Genomic DNA, 6,056 nt, shown 5'->3' on the forward strand with positions numbered 1-6,056 from the left:
TGGGGCTGGTGGCCTAGTTGAACACTAGATAATTTGTATTTAGGAGAGATGATCCATTTTGTTTGTATATGTGTTTGCAACAAGGCTACCAGACCGGCTTCCATAAAGCTTCATATTTACTTCTCTACTTCATGGGGTGTTGACAATATATCTATGTACAGTTGGTAGGTGCCCAGACACTACAACTATATATGTAAGAAGTTACACAGAAGAGAAGACTAATGTTAAGCACTATATAAGAGTTAAGCATTATTGTTTTATTGTATTTAAAATGGAATATGCTTGCAATATGAATTACCAGTTTGGTCATTGGAGTGAAACTATACATGCAGATTTGGTACTACCCCCAAGCTTCTTACAATGCGTGTGTGTATATATACAGTAGATGTGTGTGATCCAGGGTGTGTGTATAATAAATAAATATAATAAATTAATTTATATACACATTCACCCATGTTCGCACATCCTGAGTACAAATTTATATATACATATTCCTCTTTTCTCTATCTACACACACACACACACCCCTTTATTTCTCCCAAGCTGTATAATCAGCCATGTTGTATATATCAACCATATTTTATATACAGTTATTAAATTGACTATGATACAGTTTGGGAGAAATAAGAATCCCCTCCCCCCCCCAGCACCCATTTCTATCACTGACCTCTAAGAAAAACTTTAATGTTCATATTGTTATAGTGGGGGTTGGGTGAAACTTCATTGAAGCTGATGGGCATGACAACTGCTCTCCATTCAGGATAAAGGTGAGAAGCATTTAAGCTCCTTTTGCAATAAGACAGATAAAAGAATAGAAGGTACCACCCAAAACACGGGTCATGTGGCCAGTCGGGAGCTGAAATACGTGGGTAGAGGGGCTTCTCTGGGGGTGCAAATGCAAAGGCAGAGGACTGGGTATTATTTAGCAGAGGTGTGTGTGTGTGTGTGTGTGTGTGTGAGTGAGAGAGAGAGAGAGAGAGAGAGAGAGAGCGCAGATGTATACAGAAGCAGGCGGAAAGTCAAGGACAGCCAGAGAAGCACTTGCAGCGTGACACTGAAAGGAAGGCTATTTGGGTACAGTGCTGGCTGGAGAAAAAGGCTTGGAATGTTGAGTAAGGAAGCTGTCTCTTGTTGTTTGATTCTGACTGTATTCAGAGAAACAGGACTTTGTGTACATTCTTCATTAACAAATAGGATTGCTTCAGAGAAATAACTGACTCCATCATCAGTTTCTCCTCCTAACAGAAAGAACCCCCAAAGACTCTGAATATTGGCTAACTGCTCATATCAAAAGGGGTAAAAATATTAATTTTTATTTGACTTGTGGTTTCTGCCTAAGACCAGAATGCAAGGGCAAGAGCTCTTCTGAAACAGGCATGACGCTTCCCCTAGGGCTGGCCAGAAAACAAGAATTCTGTTTTGCAAAACATTTCTGATACAAAACAAAACCGAGACCTTTCTATTTAGTTATTTGCAACAAAATGAGAGAGAAGAGAAAGGCACTCCTGAAAAGCAAATAGCTCAGTGGTTGGGGCACTCACTAGTTACATGGGAGAGACAGACTTAAGCCCCTGATTTGGAGCAGAGACTTGAACCTGCTTCTCTCACATCCCAGGTGAGTATTCTAACCACCAATAGCTATTAGCTATTTGGCTAGAGGTTTCCCTCTCTCTGGTTTAGACCAAAAATTCCATGCTGGGCCTTGGAAAACTTTCCAAAGAAAGTTTTGTCAAAACCAATACTTTTCTGCTAAAAGTGGCATTTTCTGACAGAAAAAAACCCCCAAACACTGTAATTGAAAAATTGTCAACCAGCTCTCATTTCCATCCCAGTATTTCAGGCTAGCCCAGCTTTTTCATGTATAGGTAAGCTGAAACTCAGCTGAAATTTTTTTGGTGTTTGCCCATTACCATTACTGTAAGTTTAAAATTGTCACATACATCTAATTCAAGCAGAGTAGCTTATGTTTGTAGTTATCTGGCCAGTTCTCAGTTTTCAAATGTGCAAACAGCATGCAGTGTTTCACATTAGTCCTAAAGTTGCCTCAGAACATAAATTAATTATTACTCAAACCTATAATCTCAATGACTATAAGGCAGATCTTAGTACCTTCCTCCTTTTCACAGCTATAAAGTTTAGCATCACAACTAAGGATAAGAGATTTGAATTTTAAATCCCTTATGACCAGGTCAATACTCTGTAAAACCAAGATTAAGTAGCAAGCAATAACATTTAATTCAATTCTAGTAGTTTCTGTATTGCAGAAAGAATGTTGGCAGTGGCAAATCCATACTCTATTTCCACTCAGAGACCAAAGTGGCTGGTCACTTCTGTTCCAGGCATATTCTATTTTACATACTCATAATAAAAACACTAATAACTTAGCTTTTATATTTTAGGATGGGGAACTGAGGCACAAAGAGAGTAAGTGACCTGTCAAAAGTCACACACGAAGTGTAGGGACAGCTTGAAATTCAACCCAGATCTTGTAAATTCTAGTCCATCACTGTAACAGAAAAACCTCCCTTTCTCCCTCACACTATCTATAGTTTGAAGCAGTTGCTTATTTCAGAAGTGCACTTACAATGAATATTATGATCCTTTAGCATTGTAGAGGCATCAATATCAAATTCTGTGATGTAAGTAGCAGGAACATTATGATGAAGTGCCTAAACCCACACAGGCCCCCAAAAGGATTAAAGGGAGCCTGAGAGCTCTATTAAACTCACCTGGGAAGGGTGAGGTCAGGTTGAGGAAGTAGCTTCCAACTTACTAAAAGAAAGAGTGCAGGACTGTCAAAGGGAAGGCAAGGGAGAAAGTGAGTGGAAGTTCTTTCCTGGAAGGAGAGGCTGGAAAAGAGAGAGCGAGAGAGCATGCACTGCAGGAAGCAGGATTAGCCCCTGTAGTGGCCCCTGTGAAGTGGCAGAACTTGAGGGAAGTGTTCCTGTGAGTCAGTGTCCTGAGGAACAGATGAAGAGGTGGAGTGAAGAGGAGAGTCTGAAACCTCAAACCTAGCAGAGGTGAGTGAGGTCTAGTGGTTTTAATCGTTTGGCTTCTATTGTTGTTGGAGTACTTGACCGAAGGGAAATCTCAGAAGGGGCAGTTAGCTTGGCATTGGCTTTAATGCTGGTGGATGATATTATCTGAAACATGAAGGACATTGTGAGGAATCTGGCCAGAGTACCAAGTCCCCAACGCAGGGGACTATTGGAAAAAGCCCATGGGGAGGCTTCAGGATAGTGAGGCTGATACAAGCACCTACACATGTTGTGGCATGGCCTTTTCTCTGACTTTTAGCCTGCTACTACACATTTTGGCAGGCTGAAGAAAGCATGCATCTGACATGTCTTGCTAAATTTAACATCGTGCAACTATTCATTGTAATTTTATCCCCACCCCCGCTATAGAGGTAGAACCCAAGACAGTTGATGGTAATAAATAGCACTCCAGGATGAAAAGCGCTCTCTTATAGTTGCAGGTTGTTGTCTCGTTTGCTTCTCAGACAAAATCACTACTCATTACCATTATCTTCAATTTCAAACAACCATGGCTTTCTGGAGCTGCCTAAGTGCCTATGTTTTTAACCACAGAGTCAGAGTTCCGGGCTTTTGGCTTCCTCTGATTGCATCAGTAACATTTAATAATGATTAATAGGGACGTATAGCATAAGCATCAATAGATTTTAAAAGGATTACAAATGAAGGAAAATATATATCATTTTGGGCAGCTCTTGTCTTAGGCATTGGAATATGTTCTATCAGCCAAAGACCACTTAGAATTCAGGAGAGAATCCTGTTTAGTCCTTTGGGGTGGGATGGGGTGGGGTGGTTGGTGGTCCTATTTTACTTATCTTTTGACTCTGAGTAGCTTTTGTTTTTGTATGGGCACATTTGGAAGAGACAGATGTTGCATGACAATTGTTGATTTCTCTTAGGGTGTCTCTCATTTATAAGATCATGATTACATATGTTTTTTCACAATTCCTGAAGCTGAATGATGATTTTCCTGCTATAACTTCTTTGTGTGTTTCTTTATTACTTTTAAATATAAAATCTTTCAGCAAAAATACTTTTTAAAAATAATCCAAAATTGATTGGGTACCGTAAAAGTTAAAGGACTGTTGCTTTGGTTGAACTGATTATGAGACTTCTGTTCTCTTCTACATGGAAGGTGTTCCAAAGGGCACCTCCTGGTATTTGTTCTGTTAGGTGTCTTAGTTGATCACTGTTTTCAGGAATATAATTTTTGCAGTTAACTACTGGTATTGGTTAAAGGAGGCACCATTAAGGTTGGTAGGTTCTATCTTCTTTCTAGCATCTGTAATTCTCTGTATGTGGAGGAGGTGGATGGGTTTAATAGAAACAAATGACATTGAAGTATTTGTGGAATTTATCTGAGTGGTGAAGAGGGCAATAGAAAGTACTTACAAAGGCAGCAGTCTTTCTGTCATTTAAAATCCCCCCCCCACACCATAACCAAATAGTGTGCACATGTGACTAAGGCAAGAGCTGTCAGGCTGAGGTTTCTAAAGGATTGGTATACAAAAGCACATTTATTTTAAAGAGCGTAGCAAATACTTGTTTGGAATAAGATCACTAGGTATTTCTACATAGTGAAAGAAGAGACTAGAATAAAGCTAAAAATCCTTTCAGCATGCATAAATGACATGTCTTTGCCTAATTTGTAAATTGGACACCATTAAATTAGGCTTGATTAAAGACTGGGAGTGGAAGGGTCATTTCCCCATGCAAAAACTATTTCCCAATGCTAATTTTTCCCCTACTGTTACTCACACCTTCCTGTCAACTGTTGGAAAAGGGCCATCCTGATTATCACCACAAAAGTTTTTTTTTCTCCTGCTGATAATAGCCCACCTTAATTGATTAGTCTCATTATAGTTGGTATGTCAATACCCATTTTTTCATGTTCTCTGTGTGTATATATATATATATATATATATATATATATATATATATATATATATATATATATCTTCATACTGTATTTTCCACTCCATGCATCCGATGAAGTGGGTTTTAGCCCACGAAAGCTTATGCCCAAATAAATGCATTAGTCTCTATGGTGCCACAAGTACTCCTGTTCTTTTTGTGATGATTGTTACTAATAATTAATGATTGTATTGCAATAGTGCCCTGAGGCATCAGTCAGGTTCAGGGCCTCATTTTGCTAGGCTCTGTCCAAACACTTGGAAGACACGGTCTCTGCCCTCAAGCGGTTACAGTCTAATGTGTTTTCTCTATGACTTTGAACTATTGAGATTAGTATCTCTAGATAGGACACTAATTGCCTCTTTGTAGACCCCTGTTAATATTTTAGAACAAGTGAAAATTTTGCAGTCATGGCTGAAAGGGAAGGTCAGTGATATCTTTAAGTGCTATAATGAATACCGATGAGGTAGATAGTTTATTCGGATGTGCTATGAATGTACTCAGTGTTAAGTCATGGGTTGCCTGCAAGGTAGTTACATTGGAGGAGGAGGAGGAGAGAGGTGGAATCATCTATTAGAAAAATAAGACAACAATAGAACGTAATCAGAAAGGCAGTCGAGAATAAAACTGAAAAGTATTCTGTAGAATATTACATTTTCAAAAATACATTTTTGGTTCACTGGATTTACTTATATCCCTGTGACCTATAAAAACAGATTACATTTTTGTGAGTTATTTTATCTGCAAAGTATGTGAAATATGCTTTGTAAAAATAAGGAACACAATTTGCTGGGCACATAAAAAATGTGTTATCAGCATGAACATTGAGCTAGAAAATTGGACGTGGTCAGAGCCCATATTTCTTTATCAGCTATGGTGATTTTTAAATATGTTTGTATTGAATTTTTCCTATCAATAAAAGTAATTGGAAGCAATAACACTAAAACAAAGAAATTCCCTGCAATAATTATGGCTATTATTAATTAACAAAAAATGTGTGTTGACTGCTTGTCTCCTGGAGTCATAGTCCTCTGTTAATTCAATGAAAGGTAATCAAATTTCAAAATAATGGTCAATATTTTTTGTACAGTGGGGGCTGGTATAGAT

General features: G+C 38.4%; 1 protein-coding gene across 10 annotated transcripts in view; it reads left to right on the forward strand.

Moving 5' to 3' along the window:
- The window catches only part of GPC6 (glypican 6), a 1,136,844-nt gene that overhangs the window by 639,182 nt on the left and 491,606 nt on the right, over positions 1–6,056 (forward strand). The window lies entirely within an intron of this gene.

The sequence above is a fragment of the Mauremys reevesii genome, linkage group 1, assembly GCF_016161935.1.
Source record: "Mauremys reevesii isolate NIE-2019 linkage group 1, ASM1616193v1, whole genome shotgun sequence".
NCBI lineage: Eukaryota > Metazoa > Chordata > Testudines > Geoemydidae > Mauremys > Mauremys reevesii.